Source organism: Pan troglodytes, chromosome 7 (genome assembly GCF_028858775.2).
Source record: "Pan troglodytes isolate AG18354 chromosome 7, NHGRI_mPanTro3-v2.0_pri, whole genome shotgun sequence".
Lineage (NCBI taxonomy): Eukaryota > Metazoa > Chordata > Mammalia > Primates > Hominidae > Pan > Pan troglodytes.
This window is the reverse complement of record NC_072405.2, coordinates 17,918,816-17,935,983: the sequence shown is the minus strand read 5'-3', so window position 1 is coordinate 17,935,983 and position 17,168 is coordinate 17,918,816. Positions and strand designations below refer to the sequence as shown.

Here is a 17,168-nt window from a genome sequence, read left to right as displayed (position 1 = left end):
GTCTATTAAGAAGAGCACTTAGTGCATTTACATTTAATGTCATTACTGACATATTTGAGCTAAATCTACCACTTCTTTTGTAATTTTCTTTTTTTAATTTAATTACTTATTTATTTGTTTATTTTTGAGATGGAGTCTCACTCTGTCACCAGGCTGGAGCGCAGTGGTGCGATCTCTCCTCTGCCTCCCAGGTTCAAGCGATTCTCCTGTCTAAGCCTCCCAAGTAGCTTGGACTAGAGGTGTGTGCCACCATGCCCATCTTATATTTGTGTTTTTAGTAGAGACAGAGTTTCACCATGTTGGCCAGGATGGTCTCAATCTCTTGACTTCGTGATCCACTGGCCTCAGCCTCCCAAAGTGCTGGGATTACAGGCATGAGCCACTGTGCCCACCTCTTTTGTGATTTTCTGTTTGTCCTGACTGTTCTATGTTTGTTTTTCTCTCTCTTCTTACCATCACTTTTTTTATTTTTTATTTATTTATTTTTTTGAGACAGGATCTCGCTCTGTTGCCTAAGGCTGTAGTGCAGTGGCATGATCACAGCTCACTATGGCCTCAACCTCCTGTGTTTAAGCAATTCTCCTGCCTCAGCCTCCTGCATAGCTAGAATTACAGGTGGAAGCAACTACACCCAGCCAATTTTAAAATTTTTTGTTGAGACGGTTTCACCATGTTGACCGGGCTGATCTCAAACTCCTGGGCTCAAGCAATCCACCTGCCTCAGCCTCCCAAATTGCTGGGATTACAGGCATGAGCCACCACACCTGGCTCTTCATCACTTTATTTAATTTTATCATTCCATTCTTTCCCTCTACTAATTTGAAAAGTATATGCGCTATTTTATCATGATTACCCTAGCAATTAAACATACAGAGTTAACTTCTCCTCAAAGTGTAAAATTGAGTGCTATTGACTGCGAGTGGTGGTGCTTGCGTGTAATCCCAACATATTGGGAGGCCAAGGTGGGAGGATCATTCTATCTCAGGAGATCAAGACCAGCCTGGGCAACATAGCAAGACCTCATCTCTGCTCAAAATAAAAAGTTAAATAAATAAATAAATAAAAATTAAAAATGAGTAGGGTGTGGTGGTAGTGCACATGTGTGGTCCCAGCTACTATGGAGGCTGAGGCAGAAAAATCACTTGAGCCTGAAAGGTTGAGGCCATAGTGAGCTGTGATCATACCACTGCACTACAGCCTTAGGCAACAGAGCAAGATCCTGTCTCAAAAATAAATAAATAAATAAATAATTAAAAAAGTGATGGTAAGAAGGAGAGAAAAACAAACATAGAACAGTCAGGACAAATAGAAAATTACAAAAGAGGTGGGCACAATGGCTCACACCCGTAATCCCAGCACTTTGGGAGGCTGAGGCAAGTGGATCACGAAGTCAAGAGATGGAGGCCATCCTGGCCAACATGGTGAAACTTCATCTCTACTAAAAATACAAATATAGGATGGGCATGGTGGTACACACCTGTAGTCCCAGGTACTTGGGAGGCTGAGGAAGGAGAATCGCTGGAACCCAGGAGGTGGAGGCTACAGTGAACCAAGATTGTGCCATTTGACTCCACCCTGGGTGACAGAGCAAGACTGTGTCTCAAAAAAAAAAAAAGAAAGAAAGAAAGAAAGAAAGAAAGAATTTGATTACCTTCCGAATTCTATTATTACCTTTTTTGTCTGGCTACTTTAAGATTTTTTTCTTTGACTTTGGTTTTCTTCACTTTTATTAAGATGTGTGGAAGTATGTTTTATTTATTCAGGTAGCGATTTACTCTATTAGATTTGATTTGTGGATTTGGGCGTTTTATCAGTTCTAGAAAATAATTAACTATTATCACTTCAAGTATTGCCTCTATTCTATTCTCTTTTCTGGGATTCAACTAAACTTATTCTGTCTTCTATGTATCTTATCCTTTCTTCTCTGTTTTCCATTATCTCATTTCTTCATGTCGCATTCTGCTTAATTTCTTCTGGATAATTTCCTACTCACTAATTCTCTCTTTAATTGCTTCCAATCTGCTGTTACGCCCATTCATTACTGAACTTTTAATTTTCAGTTATTGTATTTTTCATTTGTACAAGTTCTTTTTGCTTCCTTTTAAAATCTGCTGTGTTTCAAAGTCATTGAAAGAGAAGGAAAAAAAATCTGCTATATTGCTCTTGAAAGTTTTCTGCAGATATTTCCTAGCTTCTTCTATATTTCCTTAAGCATGCTAATTATATTTTTGGTGGGTTTTATTTTTGTGTGTGTCAGTGGGAGAGTCCCTCTCTGACTATTCCAGCAGTCAAAGCATTTGTAGATCTGATTCTCTTGCCTGTTCTTTCTCCTGGTTCTCCTCACAGTACCTTATTTTCTTCTGGTGTCAGGTTACCTTTCATTGTGTGCTGCTCATTGCACTAAAAATATATTTATAGTAATCATTTCAGGTCCAGGATGACACTACCTTGCTCCAAAAACGATTTTGCTTGCCTCTGCAGGGTGCCTAGAGGCTCCCATTAATATTGGTAATATCACCCTCTCATCTTCCAGATATTAGGAACAATATCACAGAAGGGGTGTACACTGCCTCTGATACTGGGAGTAATAGCATTCTCTTCTTCCGTGAATATGAGGAGCAATATCACCGGGTGGATGTACACCCACTGCTATACTGGGAGTAACGTCATACTCCACCCCCTGGAGATTATATTCAGATAAATATCACCGGGTGGGTGTACACCTACTGTGATATTGAACGGAATATCATGCTCTCTCCCTCCCTGGACATTAGGAACAATATCACAGGTGGGTGTACACCCACTGAGGTATTAGGCGTAATATTAGTATTCATTATTACTCACTTATTATTCATATGAATATGAATTACCAATATTAATATTTAGAAATAATTGCTAATAAAAAGTTTTCAGGTTACTAATATTAATATTAATTATTAGGAGCTAATATTACTGTTTTCTAATGAATAAGATCAGTATCAGTTATTAATATGAGGCGTTATTAATCATTAATATCAATCATTTATTGTTATTGTTAGTATAACTATTTAATATTCATTATCATTATTATCGGCATTGATTTTAAAAATTATATTATCAGTTATTAATACTGATAATTATAATTAATACCAATAAATACTAATAATTAGTAGTAATTCATAATTGATATTATTAATTGATATTATTAATTCATAATTGATATTATTAATTCCAATAAGTAATATTGCGCCATTCCACACAGTATCGCAGAAAAAGTACACGCCCCCTGTGATGTTCCTAACAGCCAGGGGTAGACGATGCCATTACGCCAAATAACGCACCGGGTGGGCATCCCTTCTGTGATCTTGTAGCTAATATCCGGGCACGGAGAGGACCGTATTAATCCCAATAATCCAGAACGTGTAGACCTCCCCTGTGTTATTGTCCCTGATATCCAAAGGTGGAGAGGAAGATATACCTCCCAATTTCGCAGCGGTTGTACACCACCCCTGTGACATTGCTCCTAATGTCAAGGGGTAGAGAAAATGACATGACTCATAATATGGCAGGGGGTGAACACCCCCTTCATGATATTGTTCCTAATATTCAGGGGGGAAGAGTATGATATTCCTCCCAATATCACAGGGGGTGTACTCCCCATATCCCAGAGGGTGGATAGTATCCCGATCTGTGATGGACTCCTCCACGATGCGGGGAGTAATGTCATCCCCCTCTCCTTCCCTTGCTATTACGATACACATCGCAGCGGGGAGGGCAACCCCCACGATGCGGGGAGAAATATCACCCCCCCCCCACCACTGATATTACGAGCCACATCGCAGGGGGGTGGACACTCCCAGTGATGCGGGGAGTCATATCTATCCCCTTTCCCCATGGATATTAGGAGCCACATCGCAGGGGCGTGGACACTCTCCGCTGATGCGCAGAGTAATTTCAATCCCCGTCCCTCCCTGCATGTTAGCAGCCACTGTGGACACACAGTGTATTTACCATATTTCCAGTAAGATCATCTTTTCCATTGAACCTTATGAACAAGATCACAGAGGGGTGTACACCTCCTGCGATATTGGGGGTAATATCATTCTCTCCTCCACTGCATACTGGGAACAATATCACCGGTGCTTGTATTCCCCCTTCCATCTTGGGAGTCATATCATACTTGCCTTCCATATATTAAGAACAATAGCAAAGGGGGGGTGGATACTTTGACGATATTGGGAGTAACACCATTCTCTCTACCCCTGGATATTAGTAGCAATATCACAGGGGGATGTGCATTTCTTGTGATATTGAGAGCAGTATTATTGTCTTCCCCGCTGGATATTAAAAACAATACCACAAGGGGCGTCAAACCACCTGACAAATTTGAGCGAGTGTTATCCTCTCCGCCCCCCCTCCGCCCCTGGATATGAGAGACAATAACACGGGGGTAATGTACACCCACAGCTTTATTAGGAGAAGTGTCATCCTCTCCTCCCTTGGATATTAGGAACAATATCACAGCGGGGGTGTACTGCCTCTGCGATATTGCGGGTAAAATTATCCTCTCTTCCCCCGGATATTAGGAAGTGTATCAGAGGGGGAGGGTGTACATTCCCTGCGATATTCAATGTAATCTTATGCTCTCCCTCCCAGGGTATTAAGAACAATATAACAGGAGGGGTGTACACCCTCTGCGATATTGAGAGTCATATCATCCTCTTTTGCTCTGGATTTCAGGAACAATATCACAGGGCTGTGTACACCCCCTGCCATATTGGGAGTAATATCATCCTGTCGACCTGAGGAGAGAAGCCATTTCTCTGCTGTCTCTTGTCTCTGAAGAGAAGGAGGAAGTAAAAGTTGAAAAACAACAGGAATGAAGTCGGTGGCAAGACCAGCCAGTGGCACTGATGAGCCGGCCTGAGGTGAAAAGATTAACCACCCCCACTCTAAGCGCATGTGCTCTCAATCCATCACGATTCTTTCACGTGGAACCCCTTAGAGTTGTAAGCCCTTAAACGGGCCAGGAACCCTGTCTTCCTTTGGGGGTTGGGCTCTTAAGACAAGAGTCTGCCGACACTCCCGGCTGAATAAAAAAATCTCTTCCTTCTTCAATCCACTGTCTGAGGGGCTTAAAATCTCTTCCTTCTTCAATCCACTGTCTGAGGGGCTTATTCTGCAGCTCCTCCTGCTCCATTTCTTGGTTCACGTGACTGGGAATCCAACCCTGGCAGCGGCAAAGCCTAACTACTAGACTACCAGGGGGACCTAGAACCTTGTGGGAAATAGATTGCTCACAATTAGAAGTGGGTTGGCCATACGAAGGAAGCCTGGACATGTCCCTTGTTTCTAAGGTGTGGCACAAGGTAACTGGTAAAGGATACCTAGACCAGTTCGCATACATAGACACTTGGTGACAGCTGGTGCTAGACCCCCCACAGTGGCTAAGAGGGCAGGCAGCAGCAATACTAGTACCAAAGGGACAGATGACTAAGGAAGGATCCCGCTCCACCCACCCAGAGAAATCAGCTCCTGAAGTTCTGCTCCACCCAGCATCAGAAGATCCATTGCAGGAGATGGCACCAGAGATCCCAGTGGTGCCCTCCCCTTACCGGGAAAAGAGGCTCCCCACTCTTGAGCCATCAGTGCTTGTGCCTCTGTAAGACAAGCGTATCCCCAGGCCACCCAGAGTAGACAAGAGAGGAGGCGAGGACTCAGGAGAAACCCCTCCCTTGGCAGCTCATTTAAGACCCAAAATGGGGATCCAAATGCCCCTGAGAGAGCAGCGGTATACTGGGATAGATGAGGATGGTCATCTGGTGGGGAGGCGTGTTTTTGGGTACCAGCCCTTCACCTCTGCCCACCTTCTCAACTGGAAAAATAATACCCCGCCCTATACTGAAAAGCCACGAGCTCTAATTGATTTACTCCAAACTAATATCCGGACCCACAACCCCACCTGGGCTGATTGCCACCAGTTGCTCATGTTCCTCTTTAACAGAGATGAAAGGTGGAGAGTGCTCCAAGCAGCAACTAAGTGGCTAGAGGAACACGCACCAGCTGATTATCAAAACCCCCAAGAGTATGGAAGGACCCAGTTACCAGGAACCGACCCCCAGGGGGACCCACATGAAAGAGAGGATATGCAAAGGCTAAACCAAGACAGAGAAGCTCTCTTGGAAGGACTACAGAGGGGAGCTCAGAAGGCCACAAACGTTAACAAGCTCTCTGAGGTCATTCAGGGAAAAGAAGAAAGTCCAGCACAATTCTAGGAGAGACTGTGTGAGGCCTATGGTATGTATACTCCCTTTGATCCCAATAGCCCTGAAAATCAGCGCATGATTAACATGGCTTTAGTCAGTCAAAGCGCAGAAGACATTAGAAGAAAACTGCAGAAACAGGCTGGGCTTGCAGGGATGAATACATCGCAATGATTAGAAATAGCCAACCAGGTGTTTGTAAACAGGGAAGCAGTAAGCCGTAAGGAAAACGGCAAAGAGAATGAACGTCAGGCCCAGATAAATGCCAACCTGTTTGTTAGCTGCAGTAATCAGAGGGGTCACCACAAAGGGCAAGGGAAGGGGGGCCCCGGGAAAGAAACTCAGCTTGGCTGTCAGAGTTTGCAACGTAACCAGTGTGCTGATTGTAAAGAAATAAGACAGTGGAAGAACAAATGCCCTCAGCTAAAAAGAAAACCAGGTGACTGAGAGCAGGAGGCCCTGGACAAGGAGGAAGGGGCCCTGGTCAACCTGGCAGAAGTGTTTCTGGACTGAGAGAGACCGGGCTCAAGTGTCCCCAAAAAGTCTCTGGTCAGAATGACAGTCGGGGGTAGAGACATTGATTTCCTTGTAGATACTGGTGCTGAACATTCGGTAGTAACTACCCTAGTGGCCCCCTTATCCAAAAAGGCTATTGACATCATCGGAGCCATGGGGGTTTCAGCAAAGCAAGCTTTCTGCTTGCCTCGGAGTTGTGCTGTAGGAGGACATAAAGTGATTCAGCAGTTTTTGTCCATGCCTGACTGTCCCTTGCGCTGGTTGGGAAGAGACTTGCTTAGCAAGCTGAGAGCCACTATCTCTTTTACAGAGCACGGCTCTTTGCTGCTAAAGTTACCTGGAACGGGACCCATTATGACCCTTACAGTCCCCTGAGAGGAGGAATGGAGACTTTTCTTAACTGAGCCCTGCCAAGAGTGAAGACCAGCTCTGGCTAAGTGGTGGCCAAGAGTACGGGTGGGACACAACCCTCCAGGGTTGGCAGTCAACCCAGCCCACATATTCATAGAAGTGAATCCTGGGGCCCAGCCGGTTATGCAAAAACAGGACCGGGTCCCCAGAGAAGCCCTTCAAGGTATCCAGGTCCATCTCAAGCACCTAAGAACTTTTGGAATTAGAGTTCCTTGTCAGTCTCCATGGAACACTCCCATCCTGCCTGTTCCCAAGCCAGGGACCAAGGACTACAGGCTGGTACAGGATTTGTGCTTGCTTCATCAAGCTACACTGACTTTACATCCAACAGTACCTAACCCGTCCACATTGTTGGGGTTACTTCCAGCTAAGGACAGCTGGTTCACCTGTTTGGACTGGAAAGACGCTTTCTTTCATATTGGATTAGCCCCTGAGAGCCAGAAGCTGTCTGCCTTTCAGTGGGAAGATCCAGAGTCAGGTGTCACTACTCAGTACACTTGGACCCGGCTTCCCCAAGGGTTCAAGAACTCCCCCACCATCTTTGGGGAGACGTTGGCTCGAGACCTCCAGAATTTTCCCACCAGAGACCTGGGCTGCGTGTTGCTCCAGTAGGTTCATGAACTTTTGCTGGGACACCCCACGGCAGTCGGGTGTGCCAAGGGAATGGATGCCCTACACTGGCACCTGGAGGACTGTTGGTATAAGGTGTCCAAGAAGAAAGCTCAGATCTGCTGACAGCAGGTACATTACTGGGGATTTACTATCTGACAGGGGGAACACAGCCTGGGATTAGCAAGAAAGCAGGTCATTTGCAATCTAGCAGAGCCTAAGAGCAGAAGGCAGGTGAGAGAATTCTTAGGAGCTGTGGGGTTTTGTAGACTGTGGATCCCAAACTTTGCAGTATTAGCCAAGCCTTTGTGTGAGGTCACAAAGGCGGCGGGGACCGGGAAGCTTTTGAATGGGGATCCCTACAATGGCAAGACTTTCATGACCTAAAGGAAAAACTTATGTCAGCCCCAGGCCTGGGGCTACCTGATCTGACAAAGCCTTTTCCATTATATGTGTCAGAGAGACAAAAGATGGCAACTGGACTTTGAACCCAAACTGTGGGGCCCTGGCCGAGGCTGGTGGCCTACCTCTCTAAACAACCAGACAGGGTTTCTAAAGGATGGCCCCAGTGTTTAAGGGCCTTGGCAGCAACTGCCCTGCTAGTACAAGAAGCAAATAAGCTGACTCTTGGGCAAAGCCTGAACATAAAGGCCCCCCATGCTGTGGTAACTTTAATGAGTACTAAAGGACATCATTGGCTAACGAATGCCAGACTCACCAAGTACCAAACTTTGCTCTGTGAAAATCCCCATATAACCACTGAAGTTTGCAACACCCTACACCCCACCACCTTGCTCCCGGTATCAGAGAGCCCTGTCAAGCCTGATTGTGTAGAAATGTTGGACTCAATTGACTCTAGCAGACCTGACCTCCAGGACCAGGCTTGGGCATCAGGAGACTGGGAACTATACGTGGATGGGAGCAGCTTCTTCAACCCCCAAGGAAAGAGAGGTGCAGGGTATGCAGTGATAACTCTGGACACTGTTTTTGAAGCCAGAATGTTGCCCCAGGCCACTTCAGCCCAGAAAGCTGAGCTCATTGCTTTCATTCGGGCCTTAGAACTCAGTGAGGGTGAGACTTTCAACATTTCCACTGATTCTCGTATGTCTTTTTGACCCTTCAAGTTCATGGAGCATGATAGAAAGAAAAAGGCCTATTGAACTCTGGGGGAAAAGACAGAAAATATCCACAAGAAATCTTGCAATGATTAGAAGCAGTATGGAAACCCCACAAGATGGCAGTTAGGCATTGCAGAGGACACCAGCGAGCTTCCACCTTGCTGGGTTTGGGGAATCCCCGCGCTGACTCAGAGGCTTGAAAAGCAGCATCTGCCCCCTTCCAGGCATCAGTGCTCCCTCAAGCACCTGATCTTGGACCTGCTTCTTCTAAAGAAGAAAAGGACTTTCTCCAAGTAGAGGGAAGGACAAGTGATGGAGGAAGGATGGATTCGGTTACCAGATGGGAGAGTAGCTGTGCCACAGCTGCTAGGAGCTGCAGTTGTACTGGCTGTGCAAGAAACCGCCCATCGAGGTCTGGAGTCACTGGAAAAGTTGTTAGGCCGGTATTTCTACATCTCGCCTTTGTCAGCCCTTGCCAAAACGGTGAGGCAGCGGTGTGTTACCTGCCGACAGCATGATGTGAGGCAAGGTCCAACCGTTCTGCCCGGCATACGAGCTTGTGGAGCAGCCCCCTTTGAAGGTCTCCAGGTAGGCTTCACAGAGATGCCAAAGTGTGGAGGTAACAAGTATATACTAGTTCTTGGGCGTACCTACTCGGGGTGGGTGGAGGTCTATCCAACACGAACTGAGAAAGCTCATGAAGTAACCCCTGTGCTTCTTCGAGATGTGATTCCTAGATTTCGACTGCCGTTACGGATCGGCTCAGATAACGGGCCTGCGTTTTTGGCTGCCTTGGTGCAGAAGACGGCAAAGGTATTGGGGATCACATGGAATTTGCATGACGCCTCCCAGCCTCAGAGTTCCGGAAAGGTGGAGCGGATGAATCGGACGATCAAAAATAGTGCTATTGTCTTCCCCGCTGGATATTTAAAACAACACCACAAGGGGCGTCAAACCACCTGCTAAATTTGAGGGAATGTTATCCTCTCCCCACCTCCCCCGGCCCCGGATATTAGAGACAATAACACAGGGGTAATGTACACCCACTGCTTTATTGGCAGTAATATCATCCTCTCCCTTCTTGGATATTAGGAACAATATCACACTGTGCGTGTACGCCTGTCGCGAAATTCAGTGGAATGTCATCCTGCGTCTCCCTGGATATGACGAACAATATCACGGGGGATGTACAACTTCTGAGATATTGGGAGTGATATCATCCTCTCCCCTCTGGAAGTTAGGGACAATATCACAGGGGTAGTGTACACCCTCTGGGATGTTGGGACTAATATCATCCTTCTGCCCACTGGATATTAAAAACCATATCACAAGGGGCATGTACACACACTTCGATATTGGTATGAATACCATCCTCTCCCACTTTGGATATTCGGTGCCATATTTCAGGTGGGGTATACACCACCTGATTTTGGTGTATACACCAATACACCACCAATATTGGAAGTAATATGATTTTCTCCCCGTTGGATATCAGAAACAATATCACAGGGGGTTGTGAACAACCCCTGCGATATTTGGAGTAATATCATCGTCTCCCCTCATGATTATTAAGAACAATATCGTAGGGGTGGGGGATGTACACCCCCTTTCATACTGGATATCGTCCTCTTCCCCCCTGGATATTAGGAACAATATCAGGAAGGGATGTACAGACCCTGCGACCTTTGCTGTCATATAATTGTCTCTCCCCTAGATATTAGGAAAAATGTCACTGGGGATGTGGACAGCCCTGCGATATTGAGAATAGTATCATCCTATGCCCCCTTGCATATTGGGAACAACATCACAGGTGGGGTGTACTGCCTCTGTGATATTGGGAGTAAAATTTTCCTCTCCTCCCCTGGACATTAGGAAGGGTATCAGAGGGGGAGGGTGTACATTCCCTGTGATATTCAACGTAACCTTGTCCTCTCCCTCCCAGGGTATTCAGAACAATATTACAGGAGGGGTGTACACCCTCTGCAATATTGAGAGTCATATCATCCTCTTTCGCTCTGGATGTTAGGAACAATATCACAGGGTTGTGTACACCCCCTGTGATATTGGGAGTCATATCATCCTCTCTCCCTGTGGATATTAGGAAGAGTATCACAGGGCTGTGGAAACCCTCTGCGGTACTGGGAGTAATATCATCCTCTCTCCCTCTGAATATAGGAAGATTTTCACAGGGGTGTGTACACCCTCTGCGATATTGGGAGTAAGATCATCCTCTCCACCCAGGAAATGACTAACAAGGTCATGGGGGTGTGTACTCCCCCTGCGATATTGGGAGTAATGTCGTCCTCCCCAAACCTGGATGTTAGCAACGAGATCACAGAGGGGCTGTACACACCCTGCGACATTGGAAGTAATAGGATCCTCTCCCCACCTGGATACGGGGAAAGATACCACAGCGCGGTTATACATTTCCTACGCTGTTGGGAGTAATATCATTCTTTTCCTTTCTGGATATTAGGAAGAATATCACAGGGGTGCTGTACAATTACTTCGATATTGGGAGTAATATGATACTCTATTTTCCTGGATATTGGGCACAAAAACACAAAAGGGTGTACAACCCCTGCGATATTGGGACTAATAGCACACTCTCCTTCCCTGGATGTTAGAAAACAATATCATCAGGGCTGAACACCCGCCGCGATAATGGGGGTCATATTTACTCTTTCACAGGCCATTTGGAACCATATCACAGGGGGTGTTTACAAACAGGTGTGGTGTACACCCCCTGTGATATTGGGAGTAACATCATTCTCTCCACCTCTGGATATTAAGAACAATATCCCGGCAGGGAGTGGTGCACACCCAGTGATATTGGGAATAATGTCATCCTCTCCTTCCCTGGATATTAGGAGCAATATCACAGGGGGGGTGTACAACTTCTGTGACATTGGAAGCAATATCATCCTCTCCCCCAATGGATATTAGAAAAAAATATCACTCACTGTGTACACCCACTGTGATATTAGGAAGAATATTGCAGGGTGTACACCCACTCTGACTTTAAGAGAAATAGCTCCCTCAAATGTCCCAAACAATATCACAGGGTATACAAGGATATTTTCCTAGGATATTACAAATACTATCACAGGGTGTACACGCACCGTAATATTAGGAATCGTCTCTCCCTAGGTGATATTAGGAGTAATATCTACCTAGTAGATAACAAATAATATGGCAGGGTGTACACCCACTTTGATATTAGCTGTAATATTTTTCTAAGTTGTTACAAATAAGATCACAGGGTGTACCAACATGGTGTACACTCACTATGATATCAGGAGTCATATCTCTGTAATATATTATGAATAATATCACAGGGTGTACACCCACTGTATTATTAGGAGTAAGATCTCTGTAGGATATTACAATTAAGATCACAGGGTGTAGAGCCACCGTGATATTAGGAGCAATATCTTTCTAGGATATTACAAATAATATCACAGGGTGTACGCCCACTCTACTGTCAGGAGCAATATCTCCCTAGGATATCAAAAATCCTATCACAGGGTGTCCAATCTCTGCCTTCCAGGTTCTAAGGGATTCTCCTTCTTCAGCCTCCCGAGTAGCTAGGGTTACCCGCCACCACGCCAGGCTAATTTTTTTTTTATTTTCACTGGGGACGGGGTTTCACCACGTTGGCCAGGCTGGTCTGGAACTCCTGACCTCAGGTGATCCATCAGCCTCGGCCGCCCAAAGTGCTGGGATTATAGGTGTGAGCCATGGTGCTGGGCCAGGAGTTATAGATTCTGTTCATTTGGAAACCCAGCTCCCATCTTTCAGTGTGCATGTACTTTTATGAAGAAATGATGTCAGAAAACCGAAGGATGATAATAAATATGAAAAGTAACAGGCATGTGAAAAGGTCTTCCGATTGAGAAGTATAAGGTTCGATTTCATTTTCAGATAATGGGGTCCTAGCTCTTGTGTCGTCCTTTTACATATTCTACATCAATGGAAGTTGTAGCACGGTGTCAGAATAAAATAGAGTGTATTTCATGGCTTCTTAATTTCTTTCAATTAGACTGGGATATTTTTCTTAAAGAGAGAAGGACATTTTCATTGCATTGTATTTTTTCTGAAAAGAGTAGGGCCGTATTTTACTGAGATCACGGATTTGTTATATATGAAGTTTTAGTCTTCTAATGTTCTTCAGTGGATATTCTCTAAAGTAGTATATACAGAAAGCCTCGTATAGCAAAAAAGTAAATCATGTAATAATTCTGAGATTTTTGGAATTGTCACAACTGAGAAACATTGCTGGCGGTGTATGGTCCGCAAGTGTGAAGATGTTCCTTGTGAATTGCTCGCATCTAGCATTAAGGGCTGGTTTTTATCTTTTATTTTTCCAATCCTCTTTCCTTCTCAAGGTGTCCAAGACACACAGAGCCACGGAATCTCACAGGTGTCTGAGAATTCCTCCTCTTGGGACTCTCAAAGGATCCAGAACTGCAGCCAGTCCTCGCTTTGCTGTCCCTGTCCCTGTCCATGTATCTGGTCACGGTGCTGAGGAACCTGCTCAGCATCCTGGCTGTCAGCTCTGACTCCCCCCTCCACACTCCCGTGTACTTCTTCCTCTCCAACCTGTGCTGGGCTGACATCGGTTTCACCTCGGCCACGGTTCCCAAGATGATTGTGGACATGCAGTCGCATAGCAGAGTCATCTCTCATGGGGGCTGCCTGACACAGATATCTTTCTTGGTCCGTTTTGCATGTATAGAAGGCATGCTCCTGACTGTGATGGCCTATGACTGCTTTGTAGCCATCTGTCACCCTCTGCACTACCCAGTAATCGTGAATCCTCACCTCTGTGTCTTCTTCGTTTTGGTGTCCTTTTTCCTCAGCCTGTTGGATTCCCAGCTGCACAGTTGGATTGTGTTACAATTCACCGTCATCAAGAATGTGGAAATCTCTCATTTTGTCTGTGACCCCTCTCAACTTCTCAAACTTGCCTGTTCTGACAGCGTCATTAATAGCGTATTCATATATTTCGATAGTACTATGTTTGGTTTTCTTCCCATTTCAGGGATCCTTTTGTCTTACTATAAAATTGTCCTCTCCATTCTAAGGATTTCATCTTCAGATGAGAAGTATAAAGACTTCTTCAACTGTGGCTCTCACCTAGCAGTTGTTTGCTGGTTTTAGGGAACAGGCATTGGCATGTACCTGATTTCAGCTGTGTCACCACCCCCCAGGAATGGTGTGGTGGTGTCAGTGATGTAGGCTGTGGTCACCCCCATGCTGAACCTTTTCATGTACAGCCTGAGAAACAGGGACATACAAAGTGCCCTGCGGAGGCTGCTCAGCAGAACAGTGGAATCTCATGATCTGTTCCATCCTTTTTCTTGTGTGGGTGAGAAAGGGCAACCACATTAAATCTCTACATCTGCAAATCCTGCCCCTTAGTCACGTTATTTTTGTGGCTTGATGGCTTTTATTCCTTTCTGCATTTCCTATGTGAATATTGTTTTCTTCTTTATGTCTTTAACTGGAATGGGTGAGGATTCTGGGATCCTTTGTTTAGCTTAAACCTCATGACTGAATCATCTATACCTAGGCGGCCTCCTTTGGTTTCTGAGCAATAACCCTGTCATCCAGGTGGAATCACAACCATCTTTTTATATACGTGAAGTCCTCACTTCATTTTGGAATTCCTTCAAAATTGACTTTATGGAAACAATGTACAGCAGGTCCTCCAACACCACTGGTTGTTCTAAGTTGTGTAGTTATAATGCTGGAGAGGAATAAGTGGTTTCACTATTCCTAATTTTGCCTCAAGGTGAAGTTTCCAAGAGACTTTCAAAGATGTTAAGTGAGGACATACTGTACATCAAATTCATATCCTCTTCCACAGTTCATGTGGAATTTCTTTATAAACTGCTTCTAGAGAATCTATTTAGGCAGGTTATGTGTAGAGATCCATGTCGCCGTTCCTCAATCTTGGCTTTGAGTCAAATCGCCTGGGGAGCTTACACATGATGAGGCCTGGGTCTCATTACCTGAGATTCTGATTTCTCTGCACCTGTGTGAGTGTGTGGATTTTTTTTTTTTTTTTTTTTAAGCACCAGAGGTGGTTGCAATGACGAAGTTTTTAGAGGCATCAAGCTCCAATGAGTAAGAACAGAAGTTAATTGTAATATGATTTCTTCAAATATTATCTTCCAATGCATTGTCCATCAACACCGTACCAATGTTTATTATGCTGTTGTTTCTTACCATTTAGCATTTTCTATTTTTTTCTTTTTCTTTCTTTTTTTTTTTTTTTTTTTTTTTTGAGGCAGAGTTTCACTCTTGTTGCCCAGGCTGGAGTGCAATGGCACGATCTCGGCTCACTGCAATCTCTGCCTCCCGTATTCAAGCGATTCTCCTGTCTCAGCCTTCCAAGTAGCTGGGATTACAGGCATGCGCTACCATGCCTGGCTAATTTTTTTTTTTTTTTTTTTTTTTTTTGGTATTTTTAGTACAGACAGTGGTTCTCCATAATGGTTAGGCTGGTCTTGAACTCCCGACCTCAGGTGATCCGTCAGCTTCCGCCTCCCAAAGTGCTGGGATTACAGGAGGGAGCGACCACGCCCAGCCACCACTTAGCATTTTCATTTTACATTTGTTGAAATTACAGATTTATACACACATTGATTGCTGCTTTGTTATACACTTGCATATACATAAGATGGGAAATAGAAAAGAATAAAATGGGCACAGTATCCCTGAAGTTTCACATTCCGAGACATGTTAAAAATATTTGCTTTTTAGAAATTTGTTTCAATTGAGAAACTGTGGTATACACACACAATGAAGTATTATTCAGCCTAAAAAGGAATAAATAAAATTCTCTCCACTGCAGACAAAATGGGTGAGATTGCAGGTCTGTATATGAAGTGAAATAAGCCAGGCACAGAATGACAACTATTTCATGTCCTCACTTCTATGTAGGAACAAAAAAGAAAATCTTGGCCAAGTGTGGTGGCTCAGGCCTGTAATCCCAGCACTGTGGGAGGCCGAGTCGTACGGATCCCTTGAGGCCAGGAGTTCGAGACCCGCCTGGCCAACATGGTGAAACCCCCGTCTCTACTGAAAACACAAACAATTAGCCAGGCGTGGTGACGTGTGCCTGTAGTCTCAGCTGCTCAGAGGGCTGGGGCCCAAGAAGCGCTTGAGCTGGGGAGGCAGAGCTTGCAGTGAGCCCGGATTGTACCTGTATACTCCAACCTGGGCAACAGAAAGAGACTCCATCACACACCTACACACAAAAGGAATCTCAGGAAGGTGGAGAGTGTAAAGGGGGTTAGCAGATGCTAGGAAGAAAAGGGGTGGGACGGGGAATGAAGACAAGTGGATAATTGGGTCCCAAAATACAGAAAGATGGAATAAGTGAGTTCTAGTGTTTGATAGTACAGTATGAAAATTTTAGTTCACAAGAATTGCTTGTATATTTCCAGATGCTTTGGTAAGAAGCTTCCTCATTTTCTCCTTATGCTGGTTTTTCAGCTACTCTCTTTCTGCTCTCGAAATCGTGCTGGATTTTCTGTTTTTGGCTTTTTGTTTTGAGACAGAGTTTCACTTTTGTTGCCCAGACTGGAGTGTCATGGTGCCATCTTGGCTCACCGCAACCTCTGCCTCCTGGGTTCAAGCGATTCTCCTGCCTTCATCTCCCGAGCAGCCGGGATTACAGGCATGCCCCAGCACGCTCAGCTAATGTTGTATTTGTAGTAGAGATGGGGGCTTCTTCCTGTCTGTCAGGCTGGTCTTGAACTCCTGACCTCAGGTGATCCGCCCGCCTCGGCCTCCCAAAGTGCTTGGATTACAGGTGTGAGCAACCGTGCCCGGCCCATGCTGTATCCTTATCTGTTGTCTGTTGTTGGTTTGTTCTGGAGCCCAGAAATAACTTCTCACCTATATGTTCAAATGATTTTTAACATGAATGCTAGGAAAGCTCATTGGTGGAAAAGCAGCCTTTTCAAGAAATGGTGTTGGAGAAACTTGATTTCCACATGCAGAAGAATGAAGGTGGACCCTATGTCACACCAGGTGCAAAAATTAACACAAACTGGGTCAAAGACCTAACCCCAAGTGCTGAAAGTATAATATGCCTAAAAGAAAATATTGGCCACACTTTCATGACATCAGATTGGGCAATGTTTTCTGGGATATGACACCAAAAGCATTGGCAACAAAAGAAAATTAGATTCCTTGGATTACATCTAAATGACAGACACTTCTGTGCATCAGCAAACACTGTGAACTGAGTGAAAAA

General features: G+C 44.9%; 1 pseudogene; it reads left to right on the top strand.

Annotated features, from left to right (window-relative positions):
- The first annotated feature begins 12,802 nt into the window (after positions 1-12,802).
- Positions 12,803-14,642, top strand: LOC134810817 (olfactory receptor 7E24-like; annotated as a pseudogene).
- The last annotated feature ends 2,526 nt before the right edge of the window (positions 14,643-17,168 follow it).